General features: G+C 45.9%; 1 protein-coding gene across 3 annotated transcripts in view; it reads right to left on the reverse strand.

Moving 5' to 3' along the window:
• LOC119572233 (semaphorin-5B-like) overlaps positions 1-20,000 on the reverse strand; it is a 74,854-nt gene that overhangs the window by 41,600 nt on the left and 13,254 nt on the right. For all 3 annotated transcript variants that reach the window (XM_037919218.1, XM_037919214.1, XM_037919215.1), the window contains exon 2: positions 7,612-7,668. The gene's annotated coding sequence lies outside the window, so the exon portion shown is untranslated. The remainder of the gene's footprint in view (positions 1-7,611; positions 7,669-20,000) is intronic.

Here is a 20,000-nt window from a genome sequence, read left to right on the forward strand (position 1 = left end):
GGACGCAAGCACCCTGCTCGCCCTGCCTTGACCTCTCGCCTTGTCACCAGCGCCCCATTTCCTGATTTCGTCGGCCCTTGATTTCCCTGACGACGACAAGAACAAGGGATATTTTCGTGTGTCGGAGAAAGAATCGGTCCGGCACTTAGCTGCTCGCCTCGCGGGCACTCTCATTTCGAGGGCCATTAGTGCCATACGTTGCACTACGCACGACCTGCAAACAAGCGGAACCTGCTAAAAGCTTGTACAGCCTGCAAACAAACCACCTTATGCGAACGAGGCGATGTGGCAACGACCCTCCTGCTGCGGCCCGACTGGGAATTCAGCTGATCCCTCGCCTCTGACGTCGCCGGCGGGAACCTCGCTCTCTCTACGGTAGCTCAGCTCAACACGCTGCCTCTGTGACGTCATTAATGAAATTCTGCCAATCTACACCTTTTTACAAAAAAAAAGAAAAAAAAAATCCCCTAGAGTAAGACAAGCCTAACCGGTCTGAATGTAGACGGACCGGCCCCCGATCGCTGCAGCTCTGATCTCCCGCGAGTTGCTATAATATTCTATTAAAATCCATTCAACCGCATCGACTGCGACTATCTTCCCTATCTTTCACTTAACCAAGAGACTCGACGGCGGCTCCGAACGCACACAAATATGAGCTCCTTTTTCTCTTGGTAACAATCATTCCGGAGGTTCATCGCTCGCTGGTGCCGGAGTCATCCTCCAGTGGACTTACTAGCTCAGCTCCCTCCTTGCGCTTCCTCGTTCCCTTCAGCGGTGGAATGCTGCCTTTTCAGTCGCTGAACCGGGCGCTCATCAGGTCAGAGGACGAGAGGATAATATACGGTGCTGTTTCGGGCTTGCCTCTAGTATGCTGGTAGATATAAATGTATTGGTATTCACGTTCCTCGTGCTGGTAAAAGCAAGGAGGCAAACTTGTAAATGAAAATTATGATTTAGTACACTGTCAAATATATGTACACGCCCTATTCCAGTTAATATACAGACACTCGAATGAACTGGTAAGCATTAATAACTATTAAGCACTAATAAGTGTAAGTAGGTACACTGCTGAATCGATAATCTTTAATCGGTACTTTGAAGTACAAAGACCCCGCACAAAGACATGACATATCCAGTAAACTATGGTTCAGTCAACTTGCATACTAATTAGGCGTATGCATGATACATGTTTCAAAGGTCTCACGTGTTTCAGTGAGTAATTATGAAACCCAAAAAGGTTGAAGAAACATACCCTCCCAAGAGCAAAGGTGAAAATGTGACCTGACTCTAGCAAAGCAACTATTTGTCCGAACAGAGATCGTGGCAGACGGAGAAACAAAATAGTCTCGCGATTTTCTCAGGGAACACTGCACTGTTCCGCTGTTCCATCTGTGTGCACGAGGCCGACGGCACGTGCTGTGGCCGTGGTTACTCGCGACTGTAGACTTCTTGAGCACACAGAAAGGTTAAGGAGAGGAGTGGTAAACCGTAGAACTTAGGACTTGGAAGGAGAGGTACCCTGCAGAACTTGGGAGATGTAAACTGCGGGACTTTCATGCGAGCTCTCCTTGCACGCCTGGTTACCGGGGAACGCCTGATGAGCGAGGGTGACTGATGTTTCGTAAATTATATTTCAAAAATAGGTTCACTATCAATTAGTTCTTCTAATACCTATTCTTAGTATATCTAATCAACTGTGTGTTGCTAAATTTACGGATAATTTGACAGTGATGTAAATAAATGTTATATAATTATAGACTTCACTAGGCTTCATTCGCTCACCTGATTAACCTTTGAAAGTCTGTGAACGCAAGTCCAGACATATTTTCTCTTACTCTCACTAAATCATTTCGTATCGAGACAAGGCTCAGTACAGAAGTTTGAAGAAGAAATAAGCTTGTTTATAATGGCTTAATCTTAACGTGAGTTGCTCTGGCCAAACAACTCACATCCTGCAATCCGCTGCATGTTACAGAAACACGGTTACAAGTGAAGACTCCACGTTGCTCTTATTTGTTCTCTCCATGCAAGCAATATTGCCGTTGCATATTGTATCAACGGTGTTTGACTGTATGCGAATGATTCATCACTGATGTCCTAGGAGCCGCACCCCCGGACGCGAGGCGAGGACCGCCCGGGGACAACTTTCTCCTGTGAAGATATGCAGGATAACAGGGACCCGCCTCTGAGGGGAAGGCGCTTGCTCCGGCGGCCGAGGAGGCTGCCGGAAGGACGCCCAGGAAGGAGACTCCGACAGGCGGCCGAGGGCGGCGAGATCCTTGCAAGTACACTCAAAACATGCTTACTCTGTCTATCTGTCTGGCTGCCAGTCAGTCTGTCCATCGATCTCTTCTCTCTCTCTCTCTCTCTCTCTCTCTCTCTCTCCTTTCTTTCTTCGCTCCCTCCCTTTTTACTTTACCCTCTCCTTTTTTATATGCATGCATAAGTACAGGGTATCCGTGTATGTATGTTAGAATGTGTGAGTGAGCGAGTATGTGTTTGTATATGTGCACACACACACACACACACACACACACACACACACACACACACACACACACACACACACACACACACACACACACACACACACACAAACACACACATGAATATATATATATATGTGTGTGTGTGTGTGTGTGTGTGTGTGTGTGTGTGTGTGTGTGTGTGTGTGTGTGTGTGTGTGTGTGTGTGTGTGTGTGTGTGTATGTGTGTGTGTATGTGTGTGTATGTGTATGTATATAGATATATATGTGTGTGTGTGTGTGTGTTTATAAACTCAAGAATGCGCACACACATATGAGTTTTGCAAGAAAGCAGTAGGGGACTTGCAAGGAGGCTCTGGGTTGCAACCAAGCAATCTCCAGGTCTACTTTCATCCACACCTCCACTCCTCGCCGCGCTTGCCTCCCTCGTGTTTTCTCGTGTGAACGTGCTACGTCCTAATCTTCTCCGTCGCGTCTGAATACCTGAATGCTTACGCGCTTTCAGAACTTGGTAAAAAAAAATCTGGTAAAAAATACTTGTATCAATTCCTTCGTCCTATAAAGTAAAATCTTTTTGATTGGAAATTTCTCTGGATGTAATTATTTTGCGTTTGGATCACATGGGTTTTGGAGTTAATTTACATAAGCAACAAACTTGCGACATCAAGTGACTGCCTGTTCAGTTCCTGCAGTTAACAGTTACCAAGAACCCAGCTGAGATGCGTCAAGTGAGGCAACCTGCCCTTCTCAATACTGGCGTCTCGCCAACGCTTACCTTCCAGACAAATGGCAGAATGAATAGTATTTTTCCCCTTCAAGTACAGCACCATAGCAAAATTATTGATCTATCGAAACAACTTGATCATGAAATATCTTCTCCTTTGTCTTAACGAATCGTAAATCAGATAAACCCATTATGTTCCTTAGCCAAAGCAGGAGCCTCTTGACTGTGCTTATCTAACTTTCATTGTATCCGTTTCCTCCCACACTAAACCCACTGCTTTTTACTCCCTTCCCTGAACATACTCCTAAAGTTACATTTGCTCACCGAACACAACAATGCCACTAGACTATCCTTTTATGCTCGCTGTTTGGAGAAAATCATTATACTTTGGTTGCAAGTATTAGAATCACAGAGGGATCTAATGAGCCTGAAGTTCTTGAGATAAAATCGAAGGCAATGAGGCTACGAAAGGAAGGGTCGCTTATACGGTTGTTACACACTGGCTCTTGATAGGTTCCCAAGAGTATTTTGTTTATGTGATAGCAAGTATTGTTCGAGTAAAGATAAAGATTACTGATAACATACATATTCGAGACACAGACATGCAAACGTTATCATGATTTAACAACATTAACTGTATATCTAACCTTGTCAATGCGTGTGATAAAGAGAGTGGGGGAGTGGGGAGGGGTGGAGTTATCATGCACACTTAGTGCCAAACTCAATTTCGGAACAAGACTAACAATATCTCGTGCCTGCAAAAACATCTTTATCAACCTCCATGTGAAAATAATGCTCCGGACTCTGACACAAAAAGCGGAATTAAAACACCTTCCATTGAAAGCAATAAATAAAGAATAAAACAATACAACGTCAACTCCTCTCTGTAAGAAAAGGTATCAACTTCAACCTATGGTACTCAGCTGTAAACAAATGAATACCATAAAGCGTAACTTATTGTGATAAGTTCCCTTTAAGTACCAGTTTCTGTTCGAAGGGAATTTAGACCTTAAGGCGCCTCCCCTGAAGTGAGTTATAATTGCCTTCATGTTCAGCCGTGCCCCAACGATGCCCCGGCCGTGCCCCAGCTGGAGGCCCGTCCCCGGCAGGCACGTCCTCAGGCAATCTCCTCACGGCCTCGAGATGATTATGATGATGAAAATAATGACTGCCTGAGATGACGCCTTCTGGTCTTCAAGGGGTATAGTTATCGTAATACTCTTCTGTATGTTTGGCTTAATATGAAGTGGATGAAAGGCAGTGGCAGTAGAAAAAAAGACAGAAAAGAAAAGGAAAAAACAAAGAAGAAGAGGAAAACAAAAAGGAAGAAAAAGAAGAGGAAAAAGAAGAACAACAACAATAACGACAAGAAAAAGAAGAAGAAGAAGAAGAAGAAGAAAAAAAGAAGAAAAAAATGGAAATTAAACAAAATTAGAGTACGGAAAAAAAACACAACCCAATTTCACGGTCAAGGATGCCATTCCTGCGACGCGTGAACTAGGTCTAGTGAAGGCTCGCTCATTTAAATAATCCGAGAAAAAAGAGCCATAAGCCATCGCCTTCGAACAATAGCGAATCCTCAGCCATTAGGCCTGGCCGCCACGCTCCCTCGCGGACGCCATTTACGGACAGGCGTCGGCCACACCTCCGCACACCTTGTCACAGTCACGTCTTTCTTCGCTTTACGCATCTACTATCTATTACCTTTTACAATGAATGCTTTCTAGTGCTCTTAGGTTATGCGTGAACATCAGCGACGCTTGGACGCGAGGTGTGAGCGCCGAGAGCTTTTAGCTTCCGTGTAAAATGGCGAAGAAAAAGGAAAAGAAAATAACGCGGCGTGATTAGCTGGAGGCCCGCTGAGGCCGCGCATGTGAGACAGTCGTTAACGACGGAGTTCTTGTGCCCATGTTTGTGTGCGCGGCGCGAGGGAAAGGGTTGAATGGGTCCGTCTGGGAATGCCATTTGCGAGCGTTAGGCCCGGGGACTCCTGGCGAAATGGCGGCATCATTTGGAAATGTTGCCTGGGCCGACCTCCGATGGCCTGGTTCGAGGCCCACCCAAGACGGTGCCGGCCCAGTGGATTCTATAGGCATCGCGGCGGCCTAGAGTTAATCCTGTACCGTGTCCTTTCGCTCGTCCAGTCCTACAACCCACCGCGTCAGCGCCTTCCCCATACATCCTCGCGTGCGCATATTTGCCCCCAAAGACCCACTTCTTTCTCCTCTGCCTCATGAACAGGTTCATCTAACTTTCCTGGTACACGACATGGCTTGCTGGTTAATCGGGACCCGTTCTGTCTGATCGAGCTTGATGCTGAAGATAGCTCCTGTACCAGCCTTACTTTCACGCCTGGCAAAATTAGACGCATTCACAAGGATTTTGCTACCGCCACCAACTTTCCTTTATTGCGTCTGGACTTGCAAATAGATTCTTCCTGATGAGACTTCAAGTGGCCGCCGCTCCTGGCCAGCATACGAAACCTGCAGTGCCTTTTTACGGCGGAGAATTGGCTGCTGCCCACGTCCGCCGCGGGACCTGCCGCCACTTCGGCACAGGTAACCAGTGCGACGTGTGCTTGGTTCATCACTTGGAAAGTCTGAGTGTGAATAGTATCCTGAGGACCCAATTGTTGTAGTCGTCTGGACGCTTGATATTGATGAACCAACTTTTTTCGGATGCCTTGACCAACATATGCAGCCTCACAGACACTCACGCCTTTTCTACACACTTCCCGGGGGCGGGGATGCCTGCCCGTGCTGTCCCAGGGAGCGACTCGACTTCCGAAAGACGCGGCAGCAGCGCCAGCCCTCGTTCTCAGATGGATCCGGCGCGATACGTCAGGATGAGATATGGCCCCGACCTCAGGCGCTGGAATACTGATACGGTGATATCATGCTTGCTAAGTGGGCCTCCCTTGTATGGCCACCAAACTCCGCTGTTAGACTGGACGAGGTTACAATCACTACTCTCTCCCCTTCTCTTCCTCCTTTCCTTGCTCTCCTTCCTTTAAGCATTTACTACTTGTCTTCTACCTTCCTCCATTTTTAAACACGTATCCTAACGCCGTCCTACAATTTTCCTCAGTCATTCCCATCTTCTCTCAACCATTTCCCTCTTTTCGTTTTAATCCCACACTCTTTCATCTTCCTCATCCACTTCTTCCTCCTTTGTTTTCTCCCCCATTCTCTCTCATCCCCCCTGTTCTCCTCGACATATTTAGCCCCGCCCCCACTTCCTCCCATTCACTAAATCCAGACCATATCGTTAATCGTTCGCAATAAAAGCTACTTGTAATCAAAATCGCAAAAAGAGAGTCCTATCCTAAAAAGGTATTAAGACTTTGCAAATAAGGACCGCAAACTCACTGACCACGAGACTTGCCCCTCTGTGACCTTTCGCTAAACTTAAATGTTCAAGAAAGTTTGTACACTTGCATCACGAGCGCAAACATAAGGAAGGAGATCGAGGGTAGCTTTAGGGATAAAGGCACCTTATACTAATATAAGGGATGTATAAGGGGGGAAAAGAACTGTAAAAGAAGAAAGAAAAGAGAACACGGAAATTACAATTTCGCAGGAGATTTAAGATGCTTTAGATGCTGGATTTAAGATAGTGCATAAAAGAAAAATTAATGTAGTGGATAGGGGGGGGAGAGGATAGTCAAAGGTGATATGCCAAAGCTAAGGAAACGGGAAGGGCGAGAATAATGTGGCAGTTTCTCCAGTTGTCTGTCTGTCTGTCTCTCTATCTGTAAGTTTTTGTGCGCGTGCGTGTGCGCGGATACGTGTACGTGGCTGTTTTTCTGTCTGTCTATCTATGTCTTTCTTTCTTTGTCTCTGTCTCTTTCTCTTTCTCTATCTGTATTCCGTTCTGCCTAACTGTCCTTGCCCCTGTTTCCGTCTGTCTGTCTGTCTGTCTGTCTGTCTGTCTGTCACACACACACACACACACACACACACAACACACACACACATACATATATATATATATATATATATATATATATATATATATATATATATATACATATATACATCTATCTATCTATCTATATATATGTGTGTGTGTGTGTGTGTGTGTGTGTGTGTGTGTGTGTGTGTGTGTGTGTGTGTGTGTGTGTGCGCGCGCGTGTGTGTGTGCGCGCGCGTGGTGTGTGTATGTATGTATACGTAATATATTATATATATATTATATATATATATAAATATAAATGTACAAAATCAGTCATTGTCTTTCTCCTCCATATTCGTTCCCTGGACCCACCCCCTCCCTCCCTCCTCCTCCCCGGCCTCCACGTCAGTCAACATGTAGATATATGCGCAAAGTTCTCGAGCATGACTAATTTTCGCACAACAGGCAATTTACACCGAGAGAATCACCATATGTATACACACTTACCTTCGAGCTCTCGCGCTAACTGTCCGTCGTTCGCTCCGAGACGACCGGGTTTTGGCACTGAAAAATAAGGCGACAGAGTTAGCATAATTGTGAAAATGGGACTTATACTGTATGTATGTATGTGTGTTGTGTGTGTGTGTGTGTGTGTGTGTGTGTGTGTGTGTGTGTGTGTGTGTGTGTGTGTGTGTTGTGTGTGTGTGTGTGTGTGTGTGTGTGTGTGTGTGTATGTGTGTGTGTGTGTTTGTGGTGTGTATGTGGGGTGTGTGTGTGTGTGTGTGTGTGTGTGTGCGGTTATATATATATATATATATATATATATATATACATATATATATATTAATAATATTATCTATATATATATTATGTATATGTATATATATATTATAATCTATCATATAATACTATATATATATATATATATTTATTATATACATATAAATATAAATAAACATATATGTATATGTACATCTATACATATACATACATACATATATATCAATATCTTTATATCTATTTATCTTCTGTTTATCTATCTATCTATCTATCTATCTATCTATCCATCTATTTATCTATCTAGGTTTTTGTTTCTTTCTTTCTTTCTCTCTCCTTTATCTTTTCCTTACAATTCCTCCTCCATCTCTTTCCGTGTATCCTTCTGTCTACCCGCACCCCTCTCTTTCTCTCGTCTATCTGTCTATCATTGTCTGTATTCATCTTTCTCTCCCTGTCTGTCCTTCTGTCTATCTACTTCTCTGTCTGTCTGTCTGTCTGCCTCTCTCTCTCTCTCTCTCTCTCTCTCTCTCTCTCTCTCTCTCTCTCTCTCTCTCTCTCTCTTATGACCATTTTTTTCTTCCCCTCTTCCTCCTCTCCATTCCTCTTATTTTTCCTTCCACGCGTCAAGATTTCTCCACTTCAGTCCCTCCCTCCCTCCGCCCACTTCGCCTCCTCTTGAGATGTTTAAGTACCCCCCTCCATTCACCCCTTCCCGACCGTCTAAACAATGTATTTTTTTCTCCACTTCCTCGCGGTGTTATGTCTTCTGTCGCTTCACCGAGCTCAGTGTATTCACTAGCCTCCCCTTCAGTGTTTATTCTCGTCTATACCTTCAACCTTTCCTCCCTGCTTTGCTTTCTCTTCCTCCCTCCTCCCTCCCACGTCCTCTTGAACCCAACCCCGCCGTCTTTCTCCTTGTGTTCTTCCTTCTTCCTCCTTCACCCACCCCTCCTTCGCCTCGCCCCCATTCCCCCTCTCCTTCCCTCCTCCACCCCCTCCCCCTCCCTCTACAGGTGGCCCTGGGCCTAGGGGTGGCGTGTCGGCCTCCATCAGACAAGAAGTAGCCTGGTAGCCATGGTGAGCTAGGCGAGAGGACTAGCAAGATCCCGTATAAGGCAGTGCATTTGCAAGTGGCCCCGCGTCTCCCTCTCTACTTTCACCCTACCATCTCCGTCCCTACCTGCTCCGGCCCGCTCGTGGTGTACCGGGGTGTACCTGGCGACCGGACCGGGGTGCAAGACAGCACACCTGTACCTACAACCGGTCCTGGTAGGGTGGTAAGAGCACCGGGCTACCATCGGATGACCGGTTGTCGTGTACCGGGGCTTGGACCTATCAGAGCCCGAGGGAGAGGCTGGCGAGTGCGTGTACTGGGCCGCGATGAGAGTGGGGAGCAGGTGGCCTCAGTGCCAGCGCAGGGGAGGAGGAGAAGGGGAAAGGAGGTGGTTTGAATAGGGGAAGGGGGGGGGATCCAAGAAATTACAAGGAATACAGAGAGGAACGGGAGGAATGAGAAACAAGATAAAAATATATAAAAAGAGATGGCAGGGAATTCTGATCATGACGTAAAAGATAATGATAACGGTAGTGATAGTGATGATAATCATAATAACGACAATAATTACGATAACTGCAAACAGTAATAACATTCATAATAGCGGTAACAATAATAACACTACTACTTCTACTGCTGCTGCTGCTGCTGCTACTACTACTACTCCTACTACTACTACTACTACTACTACTACTACTACTACTACTACTACTACTACTACTACTACCACTACTACTACTACTACTACTACTACCACTACTACTACTACTACTACTACTACCACTACTACTTCTTCGTCTTCTACTGCTACTACTGCTACTTTTACTAACAACGGTACTTCTACTACTAGAGTAAAACTAATATTATTACTACTACTACTAGCATTAATGATCATAATAATAATAACAATTATGATAATAATGATAAGAAGAATGATAAAAAATCATAACAATAATATAAATTATCTACTGCTAACAATAACAATAACAACAAAAATCATCATCATCATCATCATAATAATAATAATGATAATAATACTAATGATAATGATAATAATAACAAAAATCATATCATCACTAATAACGCCAATATTAGTTCTACTGATAATGATAAGGAAAATGATCAACAGGAGAAGGCATCCCTTTCCCCCTCCCCCCCCCCTTCCCTCCGAGAAATGCCCCGCATCCTACCCGGAGGAAATGCCTCGTCAGGTTCCCCGTCCCTCCATCCTCGCGCCCCGTCGCCCGTCGTCCCCCCGCGCCTCTGATCCCCGACTCAAGGAACTGGAAAACGCCGGGGCCACACAAGGCAAGCACGTGCCCCTGGAGGCTATAAACTTGGACGACAGGACACGGAGGAACCAAACTGGGAGACTTACTCGCGGCCGTCAAGGTTGTCACTGTTGGCCAATAATAAATGAACCTTGTATGATAACTGATTCCTTATCTGAATTGCTTTTCCTTTTTTTTTTTCTTTTTTTTCTTTTTTCTTTTTTTTGAAGGGGCCTTCGTAACGTATAAATAGAGTTCAATATGCAAAAGGGCCGCATAAGATGATATGCATCAACATTCACCAGCATACCTCGAATGACTCCGCATTAGAAATCCCCCCGGATGTCGAGCATTGTATGTATACACACGATAGAAAATGATAATATGTTGCAGTCCTTCTCGGAAGCGGAATGCGTTCGCTCGGACTGAAGGCGAATAAAAACAACGAACAAAATATTTGTAATAGCATGAACGCGACGGTATTTCGCTCGGGGCTGAATGCTGGCTGTGCGGCGGCAACCCACAATGATAGAACAGAATTTCGTAAATGTTGTGTCAGAACGGTACACACGGATGGCAGGTCGCTAGAATGAATTGCGCAGAAATGAATTGAAGTAATACTAGACCGAATGGCTGTCCGTTGCACATACACACATATCCTTCACCTCTCCTCTATACATCACGCCTCGAACGAATATGGCCAATACAAGGTCCTACAACTCGCCCCCTTATGGGCTTCCTACAAGGCTCCTCACAGGACTCGCGCTCATATTGCTCGCTCAACCCCAAACTACGAGCGGGGAGATCTCCATCGGGCCGATCGTAATTGCCGTAAAAGGCATCCTGGTAGACAGCCTTTTGTCGTGTTATTGCATCTCGAGGCAGCGTAGTGTGTCTGAACCCGGGGAAGGCGAGCGTTGTAGACTGGCGCACTCTGGAGTTCTGGTGAAGGTTGTTGGTCTGGCTGATGCTACAAGATGATTTTAAAGTGATATTTCAAATGGCAGGACAATGCTGTGAGCTGGCGCTGTTTGGGAATAAAGCCGAATGTGCTTCTCGAATTGCAAAACAGCATTTGGTCTGGCTGTTCAGTCGCTTGGAGATTGATATGTGGAATGTGGTCTTCAAAGTTAGCTGTGGTATGATGATGGAGAGAGGTTTCTAGGACATGCTGCGCGGTGTGTCCTTGCTGTATGATTGCAAAGGTTATGCTTAGGCTTACTGGATTTACGTTTCCCTTGCTGGCCAGCCTTGTAGGCCAGGTAGGGTGTGGGTGGGTCGACAGCTAGCCGGGTAAGGACAGAGAGGCGTGTTATTTTCCTAGCGCCTTAAGAGGCTCTTTCTGGTCGCCATGGCAACCAAGCGGGCCGGGTTTGCAGAGTTGCTCGGCCGCGCTCGCGAGATCTTCCAAATCACGTCTCGGAGGCTTGCATGCATTAATATAAACATCGCGCGCCGCTCTGGGTACTGATGGCGCTGGGAGCAAGGTAGCCATCGCATCAAGTATCCATATCATGCTTTTTTAGAGATATTGTTCTTCTCTTCCACAGTCCCGACATAATGGCCTTCGCAACACTGAATTCATTTTGCCCAAAATAAAACAGTGAAGCTCGACCACTGCTGATTGGATATCACTCGGGAAGCCCAACGAAGTCCGACTCCGAGCACATGCGAAGAACCTCCTTGGCCTTTATCCATGCAATCCATGTCCGAGCTACACCCGTCATGCTGGAGCGCCAACAAGGGAGACCTCAAAAGCCTCGGCAACCATCGGTAAGTCAGCGGCGAGGAAAGTAATACCGCTGTTTACGACGGAGGTCGGAACGCTTCTTGTGAACTACGTGCGAACGAGGCGGTCCTTGTGGCCGGGCGGGCTGGCCGCACGCGCGCAGGGTGACAAGTATGAGGCAGGCGATTCGATGAAGTTGTAAGTGAAGAAAGTTTGAGTCGGTGAAGAGGAAAGCGCTGCGGTTGAAGGCGGCTTCGCGAGATGACTCAGTGACAGACAGCAGCGAGGAACGAACGCCAAAAATCATGGGCAACTTTTTACGTTGTTCGTCTCGCATGTTAAGAGGCGTCGGTAATTGTGTTGTGACAACTGTCGCTGTGCCAGTGGATAGCCAAGGCTGCACCTGTGGTTGCGGCGGTGTTGACGCAAAGATATAAAGGCATGCAGAGCTAACACAACACACACACACACACACACACACACACACACACACACAGACACACACACAGACACACACACACACACACACACACACAGCCTCTGGCTGCATGAAAATCAATAAACCGATTATTATTATTATTATTACACACACACACACACACACACACACACACACACACACACACACACACACACACACACACACACATACACACACACACACACATATATATATATATATATATATATATATATATATATATATATATATATATATATATATATATATATATATATATATATATATATATATACTGCACACACACACACACACACACACACACACACACACACACACACACACACACACACACACATACACACACTCACACACACACACACACACACACACACACACACACACACACACCACTCACTCACTCACTCACACACACACAAACACACACGTGTGTGTGTGACAGCGAAACAGATCGACGGAGAAGGGGATACTGAGGAAGACAGCCAGAAGGGAGCACTGAGGAACCACCGCCAGGAACATTGCATGTGGAAGCCAATAATAATAATGTCTTGTGGCAGTACAGGCTCCCCACCTCGAGTCCTCCGCCCTCTTCAAAGCAGGAAAAAAAACTGGGTGTTATGACCGAGGTGTGTGGCGTGCGTGCGATGAGAACCTAGTGCAAGTCAGGAGTAGCTCGGGGAGTGAGAGACCTGGTGAATGAGAGGAGTGGGCAGAGGGAGTGGGGAAGCAGGACACGGTGTACAAGGAAGAGGGCTGATAGTCAGAGGTAGATGAGGGTGGCTAAATATGAACTCGGGGTCGAGGTGTGTGAATGTACAGTATTGCGAGGTTCTTTTGCAATCATTTCTTATTGAATAATGTGTTCAACGCATTGAAGTCCCGCATCTCATAAGAGCAATACTGGCGTCTTAGAGCCTCGAGCAGGATAACCCAATTCATGTACATTACGATCCAATATCGGCGTTGACGTACGAGTAAGTAAATTTAGCGATGCTTGTCTTCTTTTTTCAGGACAAAGAGAGAGAGGGAGAGAGAGAAGGTGGGAGGGAGAGGAGAGGAGAGGAGAGAAGGGAGGGAGGGAGGGAGGGAGGGAGAGGTGGGAGGGAGAAGAGGAAGGGAGGGAGGAAGGAAAGAAGGGAAGGAGGAAGGGAGAGAGGGAGAGGGAGAGAAAAAGAGAAGGAAAGAGAAAGAAAGAAAGAGAGAGCGCGGATTTAACAATATAAAATCATTTTATAGGCAGGGCAAGCGAAGATATATGAAGAGAGAGAGAGAGAGAGAGAGAGAGAGAGAGAGAGAGAGAGAGAGAGAAACAGATAGACAGATGAATAAATACACAGAGAGAAAGAAAGACAGACAGACAAAAACAGAGACATAGTAAAAGAGAGAGAGAGGAAGAACAAGCAAAAACAAAGGCAAAGCACCAAAAGGACACAGTCAAGAGAGCAGCCCCGGTGAAAGCAGAAGATAAGCAAGATAAAAGAGAACTCGCAACCCTCAAGGCTTGGCGCAGGTGCATCGCAGCTTCTACCTTATCGATGCAAACTGAGATAACGCTAATCGCTATCAAAACAGGTGCTCGATAAGGAACTCTCTATGACGTTGTTTTATTCGGAAATGATCGCTTGGGTGGTGCCGTTGCCCTGTACACAGGCATGGAGATTGGGAGAGATAGATAGATGGATAGATCGATAGAGATATAGATACATGTGAAGGCAGGTGATAGACAGACAAACAGATAGATAGGCTGATAAATTTATAGGTAGGAATAGGTATAGTAGTTACAGGGGTAGAGTGATATAAGAATAATTAGATTAGTATATATATATATACATAGACAAAGAGATAGAGAAACAGCTAGTGATACTAATCGATCGATAGATAGGTAGATAGATAAGTATACACACACACACACACACGCGCGCGTACATATAGAGAGAGTAGGTCAGAGAGAGAGTGAAAGAGAAACAGAGAGAGAGAGAGAGAGAGAGAGAGAGAGAGAGAGAGAGAATCAGACAGACGGACAGACAGACACACACACACAGAGAGAGAGAGAGAGAGAGAGAGAGAGAGAGAGAGAGAGAGAGAGAGAGAGAGAGAGAGAGAGAGAGAGAGAGAGAGAGAGATAGAGAGAGAGAGAGAGAGAGAGAGAGAGGGAATGACAGAAACAGAAAAACAAAGACAAAGACAGACAGACACGCAAAGGCAACCATTAACGAAATACGAGCAGGCCCTCGTTTCACCACGCACCCAAAGGGAGGGGTTCGTCGTCGCCCTACACCCCCCCCCCGTCTCGCCTCAGTGTCCGGGGCAGATGGGAGCGAATCTACCCGGCGTGTCACGTGACCTGCTAGGCTGCCATGTCCGCGAGCGACACCGGGCAATGTACTCGAGATCTCGCACTACTTTTCAAAAAACCTGCTTTAATGAAATATTCACCCGTCGCCCCTTTGCCTCTTCCCCTTCCCGCCGTTCATTCTCGGAAGCAAAGCCTCTATTATTATTTCGATTATTAAAGGCGATAATTATTTCCCAGTAATAGTGTTTGTCTCTTAAAGTTGGTAAGGTTCGATTCCCGCCGAGATCGCTAATGATAGCAAGACAATGAATCATCATTGGCCGCGGGGCAAAATAACCAGGCTCCTCTAAGGCTTTTATCTCATTGGAGGGCGAGATATAAATAGCGAACGTGATTGGGCATTAACTGCTATTGAGAGAAATATCACGAAACCTGATTGGATGAACAATCGCCATTGATCTTCAATCAGCTGACGAGTCTTCTCTTCTCCCCTTCTCCTCTCTCTCTCTCCTCCTCCTCATCTCCTTCTTTCTTCTCCTACTCCTCTTCAGCTTTTCTCCTCCTCTCTCTCCTTCTCTCTCCTCTTCCTCCTTTCGTTCTTCCTGCTACTCTTCATCGACGGAAATCTTCAGATCCCCTCCACCTCTTGTCTATTATCCCAGTTTCGTATGAAAAGCAGGGCACAACTTCAGGCAATGTTCAGACCTACACCCGCAGCTGAAACTGAATGACACCAGCGCAGGTCTTTTTTCTTTCTTCTTCTTCTCCTTTTCCCTTCCTTCTTTTTTTTTCTATTTCTGTTTTTGTTTTTGTGCTTTATTCTTGTTCTCGTTCTTATTATTTTTTATTTTTCTGGTTCTCTATCTTGTTTTTGTTCCTTTTTTTCTCCTGTTCTTCCTTTTTCTTCTTCCTTTTCTTCATCTTCTTCCTTTAGCTGCCGGAGAGCTGGCCGCAGAAGGGGCTCGCGCCGCGGCTCCCCCTGCGGCGGCCCTCTGGAGGAGAGGTCATGGAGCTGCTGACAAACATGGCCGACATGACAGCGAAAACATACGCCCTGTACCGATCTTATCATGCCATTAGATGAAGAACACAATAATGAAGGTGTCTGGTGCTCTATGTCGGCGGATAATTCTCCCTGGCTCGAAAGGTTTTGAGAGAGTGCGTGAGGCTGCAAGTCGCAGATCAAACTCGAGGTAGAAGGCCGTAAGACGATGTACATACGGGGCCATGGCCTTAATGCAGCAACACGTAGGATGTTGTATATACCTGACTATCGGTGCTACAACCTGCTCTGCCGTACCCATGTTCCAGGGTGTGCAAGGGAGTACGGTCGACCTCCGCAATGTAGGTGGTACGAGGGTGTCGGGGCGGATCAGCACTTGCATGCGGCCGCCCTCGTCTCGCCTGCAGTACCCGGCCATTACCCGATCACGCCTGCGGTGCCGCGCAATATGCTGATTGCCCCGAAATGCGTTCGTTAGACGACTTTTTAGCCGCATACTTCCGCGGTAATGCTAGTCTAGGCCGTGTGCGTTTCTTCCATTCCGAGCTTTATAAACTACTTAAGATCTCATTGCGAAACATCGCAATGGGGCGTGGGGCATTAAATCCCCCTTTTCACCACCTGAATATGGATTCAATACCGATTTGGGCAATAGTCTGCAATCATACTGGCATTACATGTTTATCGCAAATGGACTACCTCACGCTACATCATGCAATTGCACAGTTTACACGTATTGATAGCAAGGTGTGTCTGCAATCTGAGCTTTTGTTCCTCTCGCCCTCGCGTGTCCTCCCTGAACCTTGCCGTTTTCAAGGTTCTCCTCGCAAAAAAATCAGCATCTTACCATTGATGCTGCGTGCTGAAAAGCGCATTATTGCAACGGGTTATGCTCTCTGCTAACTTCCGAAAGAGCTCTAAACAGCCTTCACTTCAGACTATTTCAGTGATTTCAAGGGATTACGGCTGACTATCACCCCGCCATCCTGTAGTGGGCTCGCGTATAGCCGCAAGGACACAGAAATATTTGCCAGGTAGTTTACACGCTGCGCACGAAGGGGCATCACGTACTATACAGGCGATACGCATGATTGGCAATGGTTGAACAGAGGAAGCATAAAACATGGACATCACACAGTGGGTACGGAAGGAATTCTTTAAAGCTAACCAACTGAAGCATATAATAGACAGAATACAGAAATGTATGAATATTGCTAAGAACTGAAATACATTTAATTCAATCCAATATGCAGTGGCACCCGTGCAATTATGCCCACGAAGGACGATAATATAAAAGATCATTTTGTGTCTCTCTCACAAGGAAGAGGAAACTGCCTTGAGAAGCGAATTAAACTTGTAATTACTCTTTGTTTTTGTTCTATTCCAAGAAAGTTCACATCATCTAATAACTAAATAACGTCTTACACGAGTCTTTCTACCTCCACTGCTTCATCATCTTTCAAAACTGGCGCTGACATAACCCTTTCCCCTTCCCCTTCCACCTCCTCAGCTTCTACCTCTTCTTCCTCCGTCTTCAACTGTTCCTCGTCTGCCACCTTCTCTTTCTTCACCCAACCCTTTTCATCCTACTTATCCACCTCTGTCTCTTCCTCCTCTTTCTCCCACCTCCTCCACCTCTGACTTCCTACTCCTCCTTCCTTCCCTCCCACGCCCATCCCCCTCGCCCCTCCTCTCCCACTCCTTTCCCCCTTCCCCTTGTTTACCCCCTCCTCCTCCTCCCCCTCTTCCACCTTCCCCTCCTCCTCTTTCTCCTCCTACCCCCCCCCCCCTTCGTCCACCTCTACCCCCTCCCCGACGCCCTGGCCTGCATGATGAGCTCTCCATCTGGCCCCCACCACCACACCTGCTGGCGCCATAGCTAATTACGGGATGGGTTTTATTCAACGCGTGATCCTTGACGCATCACATAAAGCTTCCCCTAGAATCCTAGTTAATCATTCCTGTCGCAGATATTTTTATCCAAGGACTAAACCCCTGGATAATACAACGTGGAAACCAAGACGGGTTGTTGTAAGCTTGTTAATATATGGTTCTTCTGACTCGTGACTATTATGTGAACTCTGCTGGCATTGAGTTATGAGATATTTTTTTTTGTTTTTTTTTTATGTAAGACGAGGTGTCCTTAAAGCAAACCATTGTAATCAAATCGTCTTGGAAATTTAGAATTAGAAAAAAAGGAAGAAAAAAGGATGAAAAAAGAGACAGTGGGCGAGTAAAAACACTACAACGAGCGAATCTGATTCCCTTGATTGAAATATATGCGGAGTCATGCAGCCACAAATTACTGCTGATGGGAGATCCAGTAGCACCAAGCGTAAAGGTCGAAGAGTATTACAGCCTATTTCTGACGACGTCCTGATGGGCATGTATTCTCAGCTCAAGGTTTCGGACGCGGATGTGGCCATGGCGACCGCTGCATTACGTCTGGGTCAGAGGCAGCGCGTACGAGAATTCCTGACATCAGATTCGCGCAGAACTTCCCGCGACCCTCTTTCTCCTCTTGTTCTCTCTGCCTTTCTCGTTTCTTCTTTTCTTTTCTTTTGCTCTCTGATTCTCCTTTCAATCCCATTTTTTTTTTCAATCTTTCTTATTCTCTTTCTCCCTCTCCCCTTTTCTCTTTTGTTTTCCCTTATATTATATATATTCCCCTTCTCTCATTTTTCCTTCACTCCCCTTCTTTCTTTTCCCCCTCCTCCCGCTTCCCCATCCTTCTCCGAACCCCCTCCTTCTTCCCCTTTCGCTATCTGTTTCCACACGAGCATAAATTTGTCTCCGTATTAATCAAATTCCGCCATGATGTACACACTCAGCGGGGCGTCGCATTTGTATATGCACAGCTGCCTATAAGCGTGTATACGAGTTCGTGTAAGCAAACGTAACAAGTGTAGCCTCGCATACTACGGCCGAGAAGGAGCTCCCTTGAATGAAAGCGAGGCACAGCTTTGGAGTGATGACGTCACCGTGGCTCATTTACGAGGCTCCTTATAAGTGAAGCCAAAACATTGCGCAAACGTTGTATGGCAACTTATTTTATTTTTTCAGATTACTTATGATACAATCGATAACCCCGAAAAATCGTCACATATCACAACGATAGCTTTCTCTGTGAAAATAAGTACACCGACACTTCAAGCCTTAAAGGACGAAACAAGATCCGAGCAGCTTCTCTTCCAGGGTCCCTCGTAAAGCGGGCCACTGAAGCAGAAGTCAGCTTAACACATACGTAATATTAACAAATACTTTTAAGCCACATCTATAAATAACGTAGATTATGAAAATACTTCCCTACGATGACAGTGTTAATCAACTGCAACGGCACTATTATAACCATTTGATGAATATATTATGTCCCACTCATATAAAAAGTCCAACGCAGCCATAACGCAAATAACCATATATGTGGATAAACAGACATATAGACAGACAGATAGATCTACTATTTAGACAGATTGCAGGTAGAGCTAGCTAGCTAGCTAGCTAGCTAGAGAGAGAGAGAGAGAGAGAGAGAGAGAGAGAGAGAGAGAGAGAGAGAGAGAGAGAGAGAGAGAGAGAGAGAGAGAGAGAGAGAGAGAGAGAGAGAGAGAGAGAGAGAGCGTGAAATGTCGAGCTCTCATTAGATAATCTTTTTAAGGGTCCGAGATTACCGTGGCCGCAGCAGGTGAAGTCCTGGCTTGACCCGTTCTTAATGCGCGTGAAGCCTGAACAGCTTATAAAACAACATACCATTTCATTTGCAGAAAACAATGGAAAATGCAAGTCAAGACGATGATAATCGGAGGAATTAGAATCATATGGTGGTTGAGTATGCCCCCCCCTTTAAGAGAGAGAGAAAGAGGAGAATATAGTGCTCTATGGGGGTCTGACAGTCATGGCATGAGAGGGGATCTCGCAACCTTTCGCCCCACCAATCCGGGGCGCGAGGCGAGCGCCGACAGCCTATACAGCATCAAGGCAAACCATCTCCGCAACAACAATGGGTAGAGAAAGGCAGTTTGTTTGGAAGCGGTATTTTTACCCTTTGATGACGCCCGTTTTCTGTGGGTTCACTCGCACTGCGCGAGCGAGCTGGTGGAAGGTAAACATCTGCCAAAATTGGCACTTGTGTTGATGGTTTGGTCAACAGTATCATCACGAATCTAAGTTTGCGTAAGAGTGCCTAGCTTTACTTTGCTCATATATCTATACAACACTTACTGGGATACATCATTATTCACTAACAATGTAAAAGCCTCGTTAACCAGATCGACGAAGGTCTCAGAGC

This window comes from Penaeus monodon, chromosome 4 (genome assembly GCF_015228065.2).
Source record: "Penaeus monodon isolate SGIC_2016 chromosome 4, NSTDA_Pmon_1, whole genome shotgun sequence".
NCBI classification, from domain to species: domain Eukaryota; kingdom Metazoa; phylum Arthropoda; class Malacostraca; order Decapoda; family Penaeidae; genus Penaeus; species Penaeus monodon.